We start from the raw sequence: 20,376 nt of genomic DNA, 5'->3' as shown, positions 1-20,376 counted from the left end.
TGAGCAACAAGCTGATGCTGCTACTTGTGAGAGACCTTTAACTGAGGGCTAAATGGTTTCTGGGTGGTTTTGTCCATTACCTTTGCCATTTTTATTCTAACACATTTCTCTTCCTGTTTACTTTGCTCTTTGGTATCTCTCTTTTACTGATGTAACAGCACCTAGCTATTTCTCTTTGCTTCCCAATTCTGTGTAAGAAAGAAAAATAGTCAACTGTCCTGATTTAGCTAGAAATTAAGCTGCAACTATTTTTTTCATGGACTTAATGGGGAAATTGGTGATAATTGCTAACTAATGCTTTTTAAAAACTTTTTTTTTAATGGGTGAAAGACTGTCAAGCTGTCAATCAAGACAGAGATTGGTTAATGCACCATTCCCCTGACAAGTTCTCTTTATTATATTAGGCATCTGCATTGCTCTGTAAATATGAGCTACTCAAAATTTGCCCTTCAATGTTTGCTTTTTCCATCATTTCTCAGTGTTAGTTAAGTAGTGTTAGTATACCTGTCCAGCATAGTCAAATAGATGTAATAATCTTTGTAGGGAATAACTTTAAGGTGTGATTAGCTTTGTAATATCATGGTATTCTTTAACATTTTTCCAATCTCTCACCCTGGTGCGCCCACCTGCCCTTGCTGAAGCTGGTAACCAGCCTTGGGTCAGGCTCTAAAATGTACAGAGTCTGGCTTTATGACAAGTGTGTTAAAGCCAGGCAAGTGTGAAACTGAGTTGCAAGAACATTTGTGGTCCTTATGGACCATTTCTCAAGATTTTTGCCTATAACATAGGGCATTTAATTTTCTCTTTATTTCCTTTTAAAGTAAATTTGAAGAGCAAATTGGAGATTTTTCTTGCAATCCCCTGATTCCAGAGGCATGGGGCTTTCAGAGAAACGGTTAAAACAGCAAGATTTGTAATAAAAGGCGATACTGGGCCAATGTGAACAGCATCTCTCCACAGTACCGGCTGTTCTTTTCATGGTTCTGGATTTAAAACACCATGAAACAGAATTTATCTCAACTCCAAGCATCACTGGCATACCACAAATGTACAAAACTGGTGCAAAGCAGAACAGCCTTCCTTCCCAGACCATTTCCCCACCTTCAACAGTATTTGTAAGTTGAAAACCATTGCCTTCCATGCCACCAAGAAGATCTGCTGTTAGCATATCTGTAGCAGGATCTGCTACTCAGGCTGGGCAGAGGATGGAAAACCACTCCAGCAGTGTTCCCGTCCTGCTGGGAGAGGAAATACCAACACTGCGAAAGAACCAACTGCGGATATTGTTTTTGACGTCAATAACACTAAAAATGGCCATGATGTCATAGCAAAGCATTGCAATCATCATGGCAAATGATGAGAAAAATAAGAATATAGAAATAACAATCTCCCTTGGCCCGCAGATAAATCAAAGCTTAGCCCTTGATCTCCCATTGCTCACTAGCCTGGAACATAAATCCAAGGGTTTATCATTAAGCTTAACGGGTCATAAAATCTGGGCTGTTTTGAGGTAGTTGCAGAGATTTGCAGCCCAGGCAGAGAGTGGGCTCTAAGCCGCTGGGTCTTGCGTAACTAGGTAAATAGCAAGCTTCAAATAATTCTATAAAGCTATCAAATATAATAACTAATGCAGTCAGGCAAGTGTTCGAGGAGGGGAGCCTTGCTGATGACAAGCTTGCTGGTAATGACCATAAGAGGCCCTGGTTTAGAAAGACCTTTTAATAGCAAGTTTAAGTCCCTTTTGCTTTACTGGAAGTTGGGTATGTGCGTCCAGTTTGGTTCATGCACAGCGCTTTCATTTTCTGCACAGCAAGACTTTCTTCACCGTGAGCCCAAGAGAGCAAGCAGCAAAAACCAGAAAGACAGAAGCGACCGACAACTCGCTTACTTTGTCATTGCAGTTTAAATATTTATGACAGCGCTTCACAGTGTGCTAGTAAATGCATGATAGCATATTATGTAATAGTAATAAAATTTTAGAAGTAGGTGACTTCACTGCTGCCCTTTGCTAGTAAATCTTTGCTACCATCCGTACTGAGGCCATGTAAAGGCCATGCGGCTCTTCCCCCAATTATTCTGTGTGAAATGGGAATTAGCTGTTTGTTGGCATTTGTAATCACATTGTTTTTTAAACTGGTTTTTATCTCTTATTCAGGCAAAACTTTGGTTTGGGTTAGATTCCTGCAAAAGTTGATGTCTCTGAGTTTGTGAGCGAGCAGCGGGTCTTTGGTGTGTGCAGGGGAATGGATGGGGAACGGCTCCCTCAGTGAGGGAACCTGGGAGAAAAGGATAAAAGGATTTGGACTGTGAGTCTTTTGGGTGAATTAACAGCTCAAAGAAGCTTTTTTTTTTTTTTTTTTTTGAAGAGTTGAAGAGTATTGATTACCATTTGTACTGTACTGCTTCAGAGAAGAGGATTCTCAGGAAATTCAGTTGTGCCTGGACTGAGGATTTCTGAGTTAGACTGAAGTTTGGGATGGGTGGCATAGCTTCTGGGGGAATTTACTGCGAAATGCTGACAAGGAAAACAGAAAGCTAATGTAGAGTTGACTTTAGGACATGTGAGAAGGTAGCCCTTCAAGGGAGGAGCCTGTCTGGCTGCTGCCAGGGCCCCTGTTGCCATGATTTGGACGACGTGTCGTGGCAGGACAGGGCAGAGCCCTCCCCTGACCTGCCCAGCCAGCAGTGATCGGTGCTGCCCACAGTTAACACTGGCCAAGAGAGGTCTGCAGCTTGGTCAGCAGGGGAATATGCTGCTTTTCCACTTGTACGGTCCCAGATTTCAGTCCAAGGACTAACCAGGTCATTGGTTCCTTGAGCTGTTTTAGCATAAATAGTCAAATTGATGTAAATTGGACTTCTGCACTTAAACAGAGGTGTGTACATTAATGAATCAAGGAGAGATTCTCCCTGCTCCCCCACCTTTTAAAGACAGACATTGGGAACCTGTGGTTGGTTATATTTCAAAATTGCAGAAAAAAACTTAAAGATGGTTTGTACTTGGCATAAGAGCGCTATTATCTGTCATGATGGCTTTCCTAGTAGTACTGTATGTGCTCTGGAAGGCACTTTGGGGATCTGTGCCAATAAAACCCAGCCTTGGAAGCACATCGTGTGAATGGATGAGGAAACGAGCCGCTAGCACGAACGGTGAGCCAACGTGTAGTGGGCTCTAAGGGTGGGTAGGATGTAGATCCAAGTGCAGGGGTTGAGGACTGTGCAGGACTTGGGTAAATTCTTTGCACAGTCATAGAGAGATTAAATGTACGGCAGGTACCAAATCATTCATCTGATGTACACGCATGCGTGTTTACAAAAAACAATTGCTCGATAATCAAGTCTGTTATCTTAAGTCTTTACCAAAGACATCGTGAGGATGCCAAGTAGGAAAGTAAGCCCTGCCAAAATCAAGAAGTAACAGTAGAAGTTGCTGACTTTTAATTTTGAGCCTTTGCATATACAGGCAGCTCTAATCATATATGCTAGTTCATACACAAGATTGAGCATGGTGCAGCAGTTGTTCCTTCCTTTATTATTTCTTGGTACCCACTGGTGGAAACTTCCAGTGCCTTGGCTGAGCTGAGGAGTCCCCAGACCCACAGAGCAGCGTTGGCTCTTACGGGATGAGACCCACCAGCCAGGTAGGCTTCTGGGTCCATCAGCCCCCACAGTTCAGTCTTGCCCTAATTTCACTTTTCTGGAGGCTGTGCTGGAAGATTTGGTGATGTTTTAGTTCATTTGGTGCAGTCAAGCAGAAGCTGTAGTGGGGCTTGTTGCTTTGCCTGGGGATGCCTGGTGCGTTATCTTGCTTTATTGACCCCAGTGCCTCTGCCCACTAAAGCTTCGGTCTTTGTGCAGTGATTCTGCAAACATTTTTCTTGAACCAGACTCCTGCCTTTTGTAGGAGAGTGGGACTGAAAACTTTCTGATACGTTTGAGAAAGGTGGCAGGATGGATGTACCTCGGTTTTGAGTTTGATCTGTGGGATGAGTGTTGTTGCAAGATGTGACTGGGTCTCAACTCACTTCTAACATGTATCTGGCAGTTCCAAAATTCCCCGAACTTTGCTCTCTCCCTCTTACATTTCTCTTTTCTAAGAAAGCATTGACTGTTTCTGAATTTTGCTGCTTTATATAGGCTCCTTGTCCTCCCCCTCTCACCACTTGCTGCCTCTTCTCCTCCGCCCCAGTTACTAAAATCTCCTCTCCCCGATGCGTCATCTTCGTCAGCAGCGCTCTCATCATCCACGGGCTGAAAGCAGAGCTTGAGGAAGAAGAAATGACCCTGAATCCCCCTTAAGTTTTCAAGTGGCTGGAAGTTGTTTGCCGATCAAAGGCATCACGCAGGAGTCTCTTCTGCTCTTTGCTCCCCGCATCCTTTATCTGGCAGCGCTTTCTCCCCGCTCCCGGCTGGCAGGGCTTGCCCCGTGGGCTCTGCAGGGGCTCCGCGCTGAAACGAGAGCGGCTTTGCATTTCCAGATAAAAGGCACCGCCGAGCACTCCGGTGTATAAATACCAACTGCAAAATTCCTGTGGTCCGGGTGGTAGGTGCCTTCAGGAATATGGGAGGCACTTTGGTAGGGAATAAAGAAATAGGAGAGCGAGGAATTTTGGAAAGATAGGTAAAACAGAGAGAGGAAGAACGCACGATTCAGTCGGCTGGTGAGAAACAGCGATTTTGATTGCTGCAGTAATCAAGTCATGATTTTCAGGAATATTATGACTAGCTCTTACACGCAGAAAGTTTGCAGGTGGAGGATCGACTGATCCCATCTCTCTCCCTGGAGGTTTTCAAGCCGTGATCGGACAAAACCCCAAGCAACCTGCCCTGGTCCTGCTGCGAACGGGGGGCACGGGGCCCCTCCAGCTGGGGTGAGTCTGTGACATTGGTTGGTGTTTGGAGAGAGAATATAAACAAACAAAAATACTTGGGTCAGTGCCAAATAGAAGTATTAGGAGTGACATGACAAATTTGTTTTAATGTAATCTGGGCTTAATCACTGGTGTTGACTGTACTGAAAGCTTCCAGGTCCGGCGAGGGGGTTGATTTAGATAAACATATTCATTTTCCTGCTTTTCATTTCCTGTGGATGTTCATACTCGTGTAGCTTAAAAGTGCGTAGGAAGGAAGAAACAAAAGGAAGGGGACAAATTAAGTGACTGCTGCCAGATTAATTATTCCATTGCATTTCAACTCGTATTTTTAAACCTACAACTTTGAATGGGAATGTTCAAAATTATCTTTTGCAATGACCATCTTTCCATCTAATTTAAAGTCATTCAACTTTACAAGAAGCAATTATGCTTCACACTAACAAATGAAAAGACATGGCAACATCAGAAAAACTGATTATTCAAGCAATCTTTCTTACATAAAATAGCTAACTAATCTCCCAGCTTCAGTCCTTGAGTGCTATTGCAAATATCCTCCTGAAAGATAACTTCATTCTTGGCACACTGGCAGCATGCTTCTCATCAGTGATTGCTCTCTCTGTTGTCACACTGATGATTTGGGGGTTAAGAAATTATTTTCTCCTTTGTCTCTGTAGCTCTTCTTGCACTCACTACTGTTTTTATCCTCTTCTGTGACCAATGAAAGTGAGGTGCAGGGAACAGAGTTTGTGTCCTGCTTAGAAAAAATAAGGAAATCTCCAGACTTGCTGCTCTTCTGCTGCTCTGACCATCGTCCTTGAGGCCATCAAGTCTGAGGTTCTGGAGGAATCTAAATGTCAATGGGCTTTGTTGCCAGAGAGAGGGGTCCATTTGCAGGTATTTTGCTTTATTGGCACGGAGGTGTTTGATGTATCCTGGTCCAAAAACTGAGAAAGGAAGGGAGGGAATCTGCCAAAATATAGGGACTTTCTAAAAAAAAAACCCAAAACCAACCAAATGAAAAAGCCCAACACCAAACCAATTCTCAGACTTTAAATTTTTCTTTCAAATTTTGCAAGTCATTAACTAGTGCAGTGTTGCACTTGAAATCTTGTTATGAGCAAAAGGAAATGCATCTTATTTGCAAAGCCAAGAATGTATTGTTAGTGTAATTGAAATCTTAACCCTCTAATGAAATGGTTATTATTAGTCCAACTCCACTTATTACAGAAGAAGAAAAAGAAGAAATCCTCCTACAGAAGTCATCTCAGTAATAAGTTAAATGTTGCTATACACGCAGTTCCTAACATCTGTGCCCTTCTCTGCTCACCCTTCCACTGCCCTCTGGGAAAAAGTGGGGCATTTTGGTTTTCTTTTTTCTTCTTTCTTGGCTCCCCTGCAGGTGTGCCTGACATTCCGTACTGTTATATCAAAGCCTGCCCCAAAATTGAGACACAGCAGAAGCAGAGGTTCGATTCAAATTCGACCAAACGGACCAATTTCTCAGGTGGAAATTGCTGTTTTGTAAGGACTTTTATCCCCCTGTAGTCTTACCAACCCTTTTGTAAATTCAAAATGCCTCTCCTCCAATAAAGCATTTCTGTTTCTAGTCCTGAACGCTCTTAATATTAGGGGGAAAAGAAGAAAAAAAAAAAAAGGCAGTGAGTCATTAGTGTCCCGCGCTGCTGCCGGGAGGCGCATGATGCTGATAGTGGCATTTATTCTTCCTTGCTGGGCGAAGCAGGAGGTGGAGGTTGGTGGTTTCTTCCACTGGGCTCTAGGATCCACTTGGGATAATAAATATATTTAAGTTTTTTGGCATGCTATTACATGCTTTATCTTAGAGTCTGCATCCCCACGTTGTATCCATGTTTACTGTATGTAGAGCATCTTAAACACATTGGGTACTTGCTCCTTATTCTCTTCGCTACCCCAAAAACTGATTTTGCCAAGGTCTGCATTTCTTTGGCTGTTAGTGAGATATATATGGGGTTATGCCTATGGGGCACCATCCTGTACCCCCTCTCCTATCTTCCCACGCCCGCACCCCTCCGTGCAGTTTCCCGTGCCCCTGCTTGGGAGTCCCCTGCTATGTCATACCGTGCGCTGCCCGATTGCGCCGGGATCATCCATAGTTCATTCTCCCCGGAATACCTGCCTGTTGCTGCTCTCTGTACAGGCATTACAGGTAGGTACGAAGATAAGCCACCTGATCAATAGAAAAATTGCTGGTACAGCTAAACAAGCTGCAGCAGAGCCCCGGGCAGACACAGCCAGAGCCTGACCCTCGGCAGAGTCAGTGCCTTAATGTGTACCATCTCATCAGGTTCTTTGCTGGTTTTGTTCCTCCTCTCTGTCTCACAACAGTTCTTGACTTTATATTTTCATCTCAATTATTGCTGAACATAAGGTTGATGTTTACAGGAAACTATTCATAAGGCTTTCAAGATTTCTTTCCTGATCTTAATTGAGAGACTTGTGCTGTGCCTGCCTGTGAAGGTTGCTGTCACTGCCCTGTGAGTTGGTTTGTGTTTCCCTGTGTTGAATTTAAATTGACATTTTAAAAGTGATTTTGACTGAGAAGCAGTCACTTCTGATGTCAGAAAGTTCAGTCTCTACAGCCACAGGCCATCAAGATGATTGCCCAGTCAACATGGAAGTAATTGGAATTCTACATTCTTATTGTCTATGAAGGAAGAGACAAGAGGATCTCATTGCATCGCAGGCGCTGCTCAGGCGGCCGTGCTGACAGTCTCTGTCGTGCTGCCTGGAGTTGGACGTGGCATTGCAACTCACAGGAGTTAGGCTGACACCATTGACTCGCTTACATCTGTAGCTTTGGGCTTGCTTTGACATCCAGCACTGTCCCTGCCCTGTCACTTCTGTATAATCTCCACCATGTTGTTAATCTTTTCTCTAAAAAGTTGTGCAGTACCTGTGTATCCATAGCCTAATGTAGCAATAAGGTGCTTTTCAGCATTCCTGATCATCATTTGGGTTTTGGATGCTCCACCATTTGTCTAAATATATATATATCTATTCAAGCTTTGTCTGCTTGACTATTTTTATATATCCTGCTTCAGTGGGATTTGCTAAGGACTGTTTGTCTCCCTTTGCAAATGTTAGCAATTTCTGACCTTTTTTGAAATTGGAGAATTTTGTGGGATTCATTCCTAGAGGAAGCATTACCCTGAGATGTGCTTTCCAGTTTTCCTTTGTTCTTGCTCTTAACACTTCCCTGTAATCTTTTGAATTTTCCAAGCCCAAAGCTTGGCCCCAGTTTGCTTAGGGGATGCTGTCCTTCCTCAGGACCTGCTTCAGGAGTCTGCTCGAGTCCCCCTTGTGCAAACCTCTTCCAAAACTGTTTGTTCATCCATGGTTTTAGTGTTTCACCAGATTTTACTGTGGTGTTTCAGCCAGAAACACAAAAACCAGCCTAAATCAATCATCAGCCCTAAATTCTGCCTGCAGGCTACTCTCCCTCCTTATACTGCTGGTACCTGGGTGGACCGCAGCTACCGTGTCCCTCCATAGTGTTTCCCAAACGCGATGTATCCTGCAGGATGCAGAAGACTGTCCCAGATTAAGGTTGTGGTTTTCTGAGGCTCATCTGTTCAGGATATGTTTAAGCAAATGGAGTATTCCTAATTCTAGAGAAAATTAAGGGGGAGGAGGGAGTGGTTTCACATTTTGAATGTGAACATTTAAAACAGATGCAGCCTGCTGGGAAGCATCGCATTAAATTGCATGATTTTTTTAAAAGAAAAGAACATCCATTTTATTCAAGTCCACAATATGAAAGATTAGGAGTTAAGAGACGTTTTTCGCCCACTTTGAAAGTAAATGTATTTTAAATTTAATTCTTTGGTGCAGCTGCTGCTTTCTCTCTCTGGAAAGCCTCTCTCATGCTTTGAGCGATGTAAAAATGTGGGCTGTGTGCTAATCCAGTTTAAGATGCCAAACTTCCTTTCCACTCATGGGAGGTTTTCCCACCACCACCTTCTAGATGAATGTAGGACTGTCTCTTATTTCAACACGCCACCGGTTTGGGGAGATCTGTTGGAGATTCACCATCTTAGAACTACTTGTGCAGGGAAAAGTATGAATGTGAAGATTTCATGTTATTTTAGAATAGATACATCAATATGAGATGGCGTGGAATCAGCTGGGGGTTTTTTATGCTCTTTCAGTATAAATATCTAGCAGCCTACATTTAAAAAAATAAGCCAAAACAAATTAGGACCTGTGAAAGAGGCTCATGGCACTGATGGTGCTGCTGGAGCACCCTGGGGCTGTGTTGGTAGGAGCTGTGGCAGGATGCTCCTGTTAGCTGCTCGTCAGGGATGGGTATTTGTTGTAGTTACTGCTCCAGCCACCACTTATTTGGGACTGGAAAATCATCCTGCAGAATGGGTTAATCTGAAGATGCTGGTAAATGAGGTATGCCAAAATTCTGGGAGTTTAGTATTACCTGAGCTTTCTTACCACCCATTGATCACAGGAGGAATTGCCGAGGGCACTCAACAGCGAGTATCAGCACTGGGAGGGCTTGGCTGGAGTAGCCACAGGATTTTGCTGTCTTCTCACCCCTGTTGTCCTGATCCGATCTGCCCTGGGGACTTCCCGCTCCGAATTCTTGCTGCTTTGCTTTGCGAAAAGTGCCTTTTTGAGCAAAGCCCTGGGTAGAGCCTCCTCCTTTCCTATTCCTCTTCCCTTCCTTCATGAGAGTGTATTTTGTAGATTGAGCTTGCCGATCTTGAGCTCATTAATGCTGTCGTACCATTCTGAATACATCAGCCGTGCCCCTAATATGCAATCTGAAGCCATTATTCTCTATTCTTTAGAAGTGATCTTCCTTTTTTTTAATTATTATTATTATTTTTATGCAGCCAGCACTGCAGTCTGAGTGCTTTTCCAATAGTAACTCGCATTTAGTGATTTATTAAGGTTTATCCAAGTCACAGATTCCCAGTGGATGTTCTGAGCTTGTTTCTTATTTAAAAACATCATCTAAATTCAAATCAGGAATTAACACAGTTCTGCAAATGACATTCACCCCTCTGCAGAAGGACTAGCATTAATCCTATGCACTGCAGCAATGGCATTTCAAGCCTTGTTTGAGGGCTTTAGTGGGGCTTACATGAGCCTTAGGCAAAGTACAGACCTCTGCAATAGTTAGGTAGGACTAACACGGCCTGCTTGAGGCACCAAGCTTAAACATGTGTCAGAGGGGCTGTATTAGGATGCAGGTTCCCTTTGTAGCCAGGGGAGGAGACAAGGTACTCCACAAAACCTTCCTGCATCACTTGGTACTGGAGTTAGTAGCTGCAGACAAAATCTTCACATAATCCTGTTCCTAAACTATTGCCCCACTGCTGGAATCCGTGCCTTTGCTGGGAGAGGGACCAGGTACCTGTTTCACAGCTCTGAGGGAACCGTCGTGCTGCTGGCAGAAACAGCAGGATCTTTGGGCTGGGTCTTTCTGCTCGTGTTGAAATTCAGTTCAGGTTGATCTGGTTCCTGTAGGGCTTTCTGGAAATCCCCACCTTAATATATTAAATGTTTTTTTGCCTCCTTACTGTTTGTCAGCAGCAGCATGTGTTGTTTGTGTTGCTAGATTTCCCACAAAACCCATTGCACTGAGCACAGCGAGCAAGTTGGAGAGCATCCATCCATCCCTCCCATGCCTCTGTAGGGTAGAGCGTGCCCTTGGCATAGAAATTGCAAAGTGGAGCTCAGAATAGAAGAGGAAGCTGATATACTTGCTTCTCCAACATCCCGCTGCTCAGAAAAATATAAACCCAAAGCAGATGTGTCATTAAATCATTTTGAATCATTGCAAACATTGCAGGAGTTCGGTATAGCTTTAAGCCACCTCCACAAAGTGCTCTGTATCTCTGTCATAAAATTTGGATAAACTACGCTGGGTAAACTGTTTTACTGTTACGTGATAGCCACCTACCTTTTAAAGTTGAGATTTACTGGGGAAGGATAGAAATACATTTCAGCGCATTGTGAGAGCTCACCAGAAGACTGATGTGATTTCTTGGTCCTCGTAAAGCTGCTGCCCAACATGGGAAAACTTCTCCCTTTAATTCAGAGACCAGGCAAAGGAAGCTGTCTATATCTGAGATTAAAGTATGTGATTATTTAATCACTGGTTAGTTAGTGATAATGAGCAAGTATTTTGCAAAATGAGCTCTTAAAATGAATCTCTAAACACAGATCCTGGTGCTGTACTGCTGAAATTGAGGGAGAAGTCGCAAGAAAGGCTCCCCCGATCAGTGTTCGGTCTCGGCCAGGCGTTGGTGCAAACCTGCTGGCCAAATTATCAAGCAACACGTGTACCAAGGTCAGGGGGAGGATGTAGCTCGAAGGGTTTCTTAACTCGTAACTGTTATTTCTCATGCTTCACAGAGCTTTTCCATCATGGATACGTTCCCCTTTAATTGTTGGACTTCTGAGAACGACTTGACAGAAGAGCAGCCAAACAATCTTGTTTTCCTTTGTTAGCTATTTTTATTTTACCTGGATCATTACTTCTCAAAGAGCACTGCTATCGCTTGAAATAAACATGTTTAAACATTAATAAGTAGCATAAGAGATGCTCTTTTTGATGCTGTGTGGGAAAACATCGGCTGATTCTTGGAGGAGAAAAAAGGTAGCGCAGATGGTTTTTTTACCTTGTGCCTTTTAATGTCCCTCAATAATTACTTTGCAAGTGGGAAAGCAAAGAAGGGGAATTGCTGCAATCAACTGCCCATAACGTTGCCTCGACAAAAGTCCAACTGAGCCCACAAAGCCCAAGCTGGTTCCCAACGGCGGCAGGGAGAGGTTTGTGAGGGTGCATCTGGGTCTGCCTCGTGTTTGCCCAAAGGTATGTTGAAGGCTGCCAGGAGCCTGGTGGCACCAGAAGCGATGCCCCAGACCTCTCGGACGGGGGTTAGAGCTACATTAAGACAATTAAGAGCATGTATTTCTTTATTATCTTATTATAATCTCAACTGTGTTGAAAGCCTCAAATAAAATCAGAACACAGTGATGCTACCCACATTTCCAGATTTCTTAGAAATTGACTTTTGAAAGGAACATATATTCCATTTTTATACGGCTGAGCATGTTACAGTGCTGCTCCCTTTCCACTCAAGATGCTGGGTTCATCACTTCACGTAGATTCGGAAAGTCAACCCAGAAGTGACTGTTGAATCATTTTTGTCCTTGCTCCAGCATTTCGTGAGCTGCTCTATTTCCACCCGCTCATCTCGGCACAGGGCATGCTGTGTCTGACTACACTTTCCTGTGCAGGAGGATGTCCAGGCTTCATGTGGCATCTCCAAGATGTTAAACAGTTGCTGCTCTATTTGATAGCCTGTTGGAGAGTTTAATGATTCTTAGGATAAAAATACTTCCCTTGTTGGCTTTTCCTTGCCTTCAGCTTCCAGCCAGTGATTCCTTTTATTCCTTATTGCAGAGATAACAAAGCCCTTTTTTTTTTTTTTTTTTTCACTGTGTTTTCCTTTGTGAAGGGGTTTTTACGCTATAATCAAGTTACCTCTCAGTCGTCTTTAGACAAGCTGAACAGATTGAGCTCTGTGTTTCCCATTATAAGACATTTATCTCCCATCCAGTAATTTTTATGGCTGTCTTCTGTACCCTTTCCAGTTTTTCAACATCTTTTTGCCAAGGTTGACCCCAAAGCTGTGCCAGGATCTATCTCATCAACTGCGACATATAGGGGGTGAAATTGCCTCTCGACTTGCATGTGTTGTATTTCCATTTTACGTGGACATGGCTTAAGCAGAGTATCCTCTGTAACGTGGGGAGGTTGTGCTCTCGTCGCCTGAATATTTTTACAGAGGCATTTTGTTACCAGCCACTACGGCCAGTTCTGTAGGTACCTCCACGGTCCTTGTGGTGCCCAATAGTTTTCTCTCTTCATTGCTTTTTCAGCGATTAAAAGAAGAAAAAAAGTTTGACAGTGCAGAGCTGTTACTGGAGAAAGATGAGTTACTGACTTAATAAACGCAGGTATTCCCAATGCCTTCTTATTTGCTGGTTTTCTGGTTTGGCAGCTAAGCTAAAGTTCAATTAAGTGTCTCTAACCTTGCTGGAGGGAAAGCTGGGGAACCATTTGTTATTTTAAATCTCTTTACTTTTCAATTGTCAGATTCAATTAAGGGAGAGTTTATACTTTCATTGGGAAAGGGCAGCAGCTCTAGAAAACCCAACGACCTGAGCTGTTCCAGGATCTCATGAGGGTTTTCATGCTTTTCAGTGCAGAATCATCTTCAGAGGTTTTGGCAGTAACTGCAAATAGGTATTTGCTTATCTTGACATACAGGGAGTTACGTGTGCATGTGTTCATGCTTTGCCGCCAAGCTGTAACCCCAGAAGACAGAGCTCAGCAGTGTCCACCTGAGCAGTGCTGGAAACTTTCTTTTAGCCAGTTTGCAGACTTTAGTTTGCACAGACTGCACCTTGCCCCAAAGCCATTGAAAGCAAAATCAGCGTTTCCAGGGAACCCAAACACATGTGGAGTTTTGGGGGTTTTTCTTGTTTGTTTGTTTTAATTTCATTGCATTCCAGAAACAACACTTCTCTCCTTCAAAATTTCATCTGTGGTTATTTTCCTGTCTGTGGGAGGTGAAAGAAAGGACTTGTTGTGCATTCATACTACATCAAAGGACATAATACTTAAAGATTGTGGGGTACTTCAGTCCTGTGGGTCCCGTGGAAGTACAAGACAGGCATTGTCATGGGCTTTGTTGGTCATTGGTGCAAAACCAAGTAACAAATATTACTAGAATTCATTGGAAGCCACTTCCAAACCAGGGACTCAGGCATTTGTGTTGACCTGCTGCACGTCCTGTGCCTGGCTTTGCAGAAGGAGGCTTCTTGCATAAAATACTGTTCTCAGGCTGTCAGGATTTTCTGCTGTGTAACCTGGTTAGGTTTCTTTCCAGGCCTTTGCAGTAAATTTTGAGCTTTTCGATAGTGTCAGAGCAGATGCTCTTTCTTCTCTTGCTGTCTTGTCCCCTCTCTCCCTCCAGCTAATGGTAAGAAGTATTTTAAGTACCATTTCACATAAATCTGGGAGGCTGAGTGACTTAGAAGCCAGCTGGGAGGATGAATGTGTCATCACTGGAGTAAAACATAGATCTGGGGAGTTTTCATGGGGTTTTTTTTTTTCAATGTTGCTGTTTCTGGTGGGCCAGCAGATGGAACTGCCCACGAGGCTGTATTTATCCCTGCAAAACCAGCTGCTGCAAAATGCTGGGACGAGGGTTGTGTGGACTCCTGTGCTTTGGAGAAGCTCGTTATTATAATAATAATGCCCCTCTGTTTGGCTTAGCGGTGTTCTCCAAACTGGTATTTGTTCTTGAAGTTGTGTAGGATTCCCACTTAGTTAATTTAGGCTGAAGTAATTGTGTACGGTACAGCTGCAAGTTCGTATTTGTTCCTCTGAAAAAGAAAAAAGGATCAGAGCAATTTTTGGGTGAAACGTGATTTCTAAGATAACATCTCACTCTAGGACATCTGGTGGCATCCACTAGCATTTCAGGAATTAAAGGATGTTCCCCGCTGGTGTGGATGTGATGCCATACCCTGGATTCCCCATAAAAGCATAAATGTGGTCGTTAAAGTGAGTGGGAATAGTCCTTTAGGCATCTGTCACTGGTCCTGAGAGGTCTCGGAAAGGCAACAGCCAAAAAACGTGTGGATGAGCACGCCACAGGCTGAGAAACAGCCAGAATAACTTTAAAACTTTTGACACTTAGGATAAAGAAATGCAAAATAGCGGCACCAATGGATACGCTGTGCAGGTAGAAGAAGAAAAATAGGCTAATAATAAAAATAATTGTTTTTTGAAGCTGAGCAAGGCAGCAGCAGGCGGAGTATGAAGCGCCGGGTGGAGCGAAACGTGTGCCTGCTCTGCAGACGTGCCCCGGCCGGCAGCGAAGCCAGCGCTGTGCCGTGGCTGCTGCACAGGGATTCTGTAAATCCTGTGCATGCTGGGAAACCCTTTGGAAATTAATATTTAATACAGAAATAAAATGATTATATGTACATGTAAATGCTGTATTTATCTCCCTGCTGCCCTATAAATGGCTGGTAACTATCAGCCCAGGAGGGCCGTAATAATTACGGCTTCACTGACTTGGCTAATAAAAAAATCAATTCCATTGAGATGATCTTATGCTTTCCTTAATGGGAGATACTGGAAGCATAACCCTCATTTTAAGTATGCACCTGCAAGGAAAATGGACTTGCTTGGGGTCCAGCTTTCCCCAGAACTGGAAATTTCAGAAAATGCTGTTTTTTCCTTAGCTGTCTCTTCCTTAGCAGCCTGAGGACACACAGCACTCGTGAGCAGCAGCTGCTTTCTCTGGCACCTTCCAGACCTTCTTCCAACTGAACATCTTTGGTTTGGTTTTGGTTTGGGATGTTTGGTTTGGTTCGTTTTTTTCCCAGAGAAAAACTCCAAACCAGAAACTTTTTTACAGAATTTGCATCAGTTTTGTCAATATTTCACTAGAAAAAGTTTTTCTTTCCATGGGAGTGCAAGGGAGACAGGTAGAAACCAAGACTTTAAGAGTGAGCTGGAGTGCAACGTGATTTGTGGATGTATACATCCATCCCCAGTCTCCATGTGGGAGCTGATAGTGGGGCTGAAGTCTTCAGTAAGTGCTTTTATAACAACTTTCTCTATTAGGCGGAGTTGTGTTGTCTTGTTTCCTAGGGGCAATATATAATTTGTTCACTAATAGACTGTCCTATTTAGACAAATTAGACCTTTTTAACACCATTCTTATTAGTTGGTTTTGACTGCATTGCGTTAATTACAGCAGGGATAGGGATGTTGTAATTGTAGAGAATTGTTCTCTAATTTGGGGAAAACAGACAACGCTTGGCGCTCAGCTTCCAGTGCCAGTTTGTTATCCCTGTATTTAAACATGGTACTTAAACTATTAACATAATCTTGGGGTGGCTGTAATTATGTGAATAACCGGGTGGAAAAGAGTCATAACATGGTATAAAAATAGCACCAAGGAGTATACACTTGGTTTTATAGACAAAGTAACGGCAGAAGGGGGATGGAGATGGGATGCCAACGCTGCTGCATCCTGGGACCAGCGTGGATGATTTTCACGGCTTGTATCGAGTACAGGTGGGGAGTGAGTGTTGGCATTGCCAAGTGTAGTGCAGCAGTCCCTGTCCTCCCAGTGGAAATTCGGGGTTTATTGCCTGTTTAAAGTGGTTGGGAAATCATAGAAGGCTTTGAGCAAGACCTGCTGAGGTTCATCAGGCACCATCTCTGGGATACATTTCCCAGGTCGCAGCTTTGGTCCCCAGCAGGAGCAGCCTTCCTGCCCAGCAGGATCCTCCGTTCACCTTCATTTAGTTTCATTGCTCTCTTACTCCTTCCCTCCGTGCTGTGTGGAATAAGAGAGCAGAGATCCTCCTTGCAGTCCCCTCCTGAAGCCAAGATCCAGCCAAGAGAGCGAGCCCTCACAGTACACTCGATACTGAGCCTGATAGAAGGGACACTGCCCCCCACGTACATCATTAACGATGCACATCAGTACATTGGTTTCCCAGAGCTTGTCTGTATTCTAGGTTTTAAAATCTCTTTGGTGCTGCTAAATCAATACCTCTACAATGCTGCAAAGATGCATAATGCTGGCAGGGTAACAGAGCACCTTTCTCTTTAGTGCAGAAATCTGGGATCTCGGCATCTCTGACGTGTTGAGGATGTTTGAGACTTCTCTCAAGCCATAAGACCTTCTGGCTACAGTCACCTGTTAATTTTTTTTTACAATACTTTTCCACCATTGACTGGCTTTAAACCTGCTTGATTTGGAGCGGGTGAGTTGTTGAGATCCCCCCAGCCCAGCCTGACACCTTTCCCCACAGCTTAAAATGTAGAATATTTGTGTTCCCATGAAAGCTGCCTGCAGGATATGTAGTGCAAAGGATTTATTTGTTGCTGTCCCAATGGAGGCAGCAATCCCCACACTGCCCTGCGTAACCATCTTAATATACTGTATCATGGCACTTTAGAAAGTCAAATCTTGTTTTAGCCTTACTTCCTAAGGAGGCTTATGTGCTCATGCTCTGTTTATATCTTCATCCCTCCCTTCAAGAACTTCTGAACCCGTGGGCCCAGATCAGCCGAATTTATCAGCTGAAGGTGTTGATGGTAGTAAGGCTGCAAGTATTTTTTTGAGCTAGATAAAGCGGTGACACTGAAGAAAAGCATTTTTGTGTCAGCTCATGGCTGATCAGACATGAAGTCCGCAGGAGAGGCTTACAGACACCCAGCCATGGGAATTGCTTTTTTTTTTTGCAGAGCCCCAGCAGGGCCAGCCCCAGTGCAGGTCCTGCAGTGGAGGTGCCTTGGCAGTGTTGGGGCTCGCAGAGCTCCCCCATTCCTGCTCTCATGGAGCTCGGCCGTGCGAGGAGACGTTTGGCTGTAAATAACAAGCCGCAAGTAGCGGAGGAGACATCACGACAGCAAACAGGTTTTCTGCGACGTTACAAAAACTGGCAACGTTTGGAAGAAACAGAGCAAAACTTGCATTTTGGTTTTTGTGGTGGAAGCATACAGGGAGATTGTGAGGGCCACAATAATTTGGGTTTTTTCCAAAGTTCTGTGTCTTGAAAGGAGGTGATGGAGAATCTCAGGTTTCGGGTTTTCACAATGACTTTCCCGCACTTCTGACACCAGAGAAAATGTCGAATGAAGCCAAGCCCACAGGTACAGGCACAGGAAAACTGATTAAAGCTGCATCTAGTCATGCACGTGTGTGCATACATAGATGTGTGTGCATTTATATGCATATATGTGTATACATCTGTGCATATATATGTATACGTAGGCACGCGTTATGCAGTACTGTGTATTTCGAGCCATTCTAATGGCAGCGTGAGATTCATTATTTTTAATTTCAAGCTTGAGAATACAGTGATAGGAGAAAACGCCCGTGGAGTCTTATCCTGGGGGGCAGGCAGGTGAGTTTGGGGTACCCTGACAGCTAAACTAGACGTTATTGCGATCCAAACTCTGTGAGCTCGTTCAAGGCTTTGCACCTTTTTCCTGCAGACACATGAATGATTCCCTGTGGTCTCGCCTGACCCAAGTAGAACAAAAACACACCCACCGGGTTATATCTCACGAGCAAAAAGCTTGTGGAAACTGAAGTCTCTCAGCAACAGCCTCAATGAACTAAATCCTTCTCGGGGAGCAAAAGATAATCATAGGAAGAGGCTCAGTTTCCCCCCCACTGTGCATCTGTCAGTCAGGCGCCCGCAGAGAGGGTGGAAAGCAGCTCTGCTGCCGTAACCCCGTGGTGGGGAGAGGCGGGGGACCAGATGGGTGGGGGATTACATCTGTGACAGCAAGGGGGGAATTGGGAACGGCCGTGCCGGCAGCTCGGTCGCTGCTGGCTCACGAGCAGGTACGGGGAGGTGCACCCCGGCGCAGCCACTTTGAGGTGGTCTCGGGGCTGCATCCAGCCCTCCTGCGCGGAGGTTTGGGGTGCGCACGGTTATTTAGAGGAGGAGGTTGTGCTGCAGGCTGCTGGGGGTGCTCAATCCATTTCTACTCAAAAAATGACTGCGCTTGAGACTGGAACGTGGAATTGAAAATGGTTATCTGCTAACATCAAATAGCCTCTTTTCTCTTCAAGTTTTAATCTTAAATTTATACCCGTATTCTACAGTTTCAATGGGAATAAACTGTTTCTGTTTCAAATCAGTGTTTGATGTGACAAAGATTGTCTGATGTCAGTGTATAATTGTAAAGGTAGTACAGAAAAGAATGCAAATTAACCTTTAATAAAGTGGGGCTAAAACTTTTCGCTCCTAATTTCTAGGACACAGCTCTGAGCCCACTGTAAACACAGTCTCTTCTGGCAATTTAAATCACTGCTTTTCTCAGGAAGAGTTAAAATATCCTAAAAGAAATGGCATACAACATCAGCAAAAAGGCAGCAAGCAAAACTCTCAAGTGCCTGGGTTCTTTTTAATCTCCTCCATTATTTGTAGCCTCTTGGATCTTTGGGGATCTCGGAGCTAAGGGTTGAGGTTCCTTCCGTGTGCTTCCCTGACACATTTTGACCAACCTCTTTATGATGACCTCTCATTGCAGTAGTCATCAGGGACGTGTTGCATGACTCGTCTGAGTGTCGTTTAGGAGGAAGGCTGCAGAAAAGGTGCTCCAGCAAAGTCTTTATCATCTGTCTTTTTACCTTTTGTTATGTGTGCATCATATTGTATCCTCGGCGCCCTAAATATTTTCCTCCTTGCTACATGTATCTTATTTTCAGCTTTTACTCTTCAATCTTCATTAAACTAATTAAAAAATAAACATTTCCAAAGTTAGATGATTTTCTGCTTGGAAAATCTTTGAAGCTTGAGTTGCGCTGCCTTGATTTTCCTTCTGTTTTCTGGTAGCCTTTTGCTTGGATGGACGTGGGTCTTCCAATACTCTGTTTTCCTACCAGCACGTATGCCACACTTGAATATTTTAATAGCCATATTATTGACTCTAGGACCTTTTGGACTGGCTTTCCCATTCTTCTCATGTGGTTTATTATTTGTGGTCTGTTAACTCTGATAGGTGGTTAAATTTAATTATATGAAGTTGAACTTGATTATTTAACCTTAATTAAACCAGTCTGGGTCTCCATTCTTCAAATCTCTTGAGAAAGAACTACAATATTCCCTTTCTGGTATAACCTACATTAGGAGTATCGGCTAAACTTTTAAAAACTGAATAAGAGAGCTAGATCTCGTGGGGTTCTTGAGGTGGATGTTGTTAAGGCCTGATGTTCAAGTTTGACATGGTGGAGATATGCCCCATCTTAAACACGGGGCGGTGCTTTGCCATAATAAAAGCTTGTAAATATGATTTTTTTTTTCTTTTTTTTCTTTTTTTTTTGAGACTAGCCTTCCCGGTTATGAGTTCATGAATCTGCTTATATCTCATTCGAATCATCTCACACCAAGAACTTTTCCTCAAGTGCAGTATAAATCACAGATTAGGTAAGATGGGCTGTCTAAACCACTATTTTAAAATTACAGTCCATCTTATTTTTAACCAGGGACTTCAGAGCTGACTGTTAATAAATACCAACTCAGACATAGTGAATTAAGTATAAAATATAACGTCCTGGATTTATTTTGGAAGGATTGAACAGTTATGGTGCTTAGATTTTAATCTGTTTTTTATTTAATTTATGTACCTTCCTATGTGGCGTGTTGTAGACAGTTCTTACGAGATACTTCAACTCTTTAGTACAATTTAATGACTTTAAGTGAATGATCCATCTTTATTGGGTGGAATGTGCGGCAATTAATCTACCTGGGTGAAAGAATTAACCTATGAATAAAGCTACAGAGCTTGGGCAGTTGAGGCCCTTTCGCTCAGTGGTTTTGCTCTTAGCAGAAAAAAAACCTTTGAAGATCATTCTGGTGGGGGCTCAGTTTTGCTCAGTGATTT

General features: G+C 43.5%; 1 protein-coding gene across 5 annotated transcripts in view; it reads left to right on the top strand.

Moving 5' to 3' along the window:
- Positions 1 to 20,376, top strand: part of PAK5 (p21 (RAC1) activated kinase 5) — a 95,451-nt gene that overhangs the window by 7,968 nt on the left and 67,107 nt on the right. For 2 of the 5 annotated variants that reach the window (XM_074817220.1, XM_074817219.1), the window contains exon 1: positions 4,250 to 4,871. The exons of 2 other annotated variants lie outside the window; for them this stretch is intronic. The gene's annotated coding sequence lies outside the window, so the exon portion shown is untranslated. Of the gene's footprint in view, positions 1 to 4,249; positions 4,872 to 11,357; positions 11,749 to 20,376 lie in introns of those variants that run through there. One more of the 5 variants, XM_074817221.1, reaches the window with a different exon arrangement.

This window comes from Strix aluco, chromosome 3, assembly GCF_031877795.1.
Source record: "Strix aluco isolate bStrAlu1 chromosome 3, bStrAlu1.hap1, whole genome shotgun sequence".
NCBI classification, from domain to species: domain Eukaryota; kingdom Metazoa; phylum Chordata; class Aves; order Strigiformes; family Strigidae; genus Strix; species Strix aluco.
The sequence above is the reverse complement of the archived record's forward strand: the minus strand, read 5'-3'. Positions and strand labels throughout refer to the sequence as shown.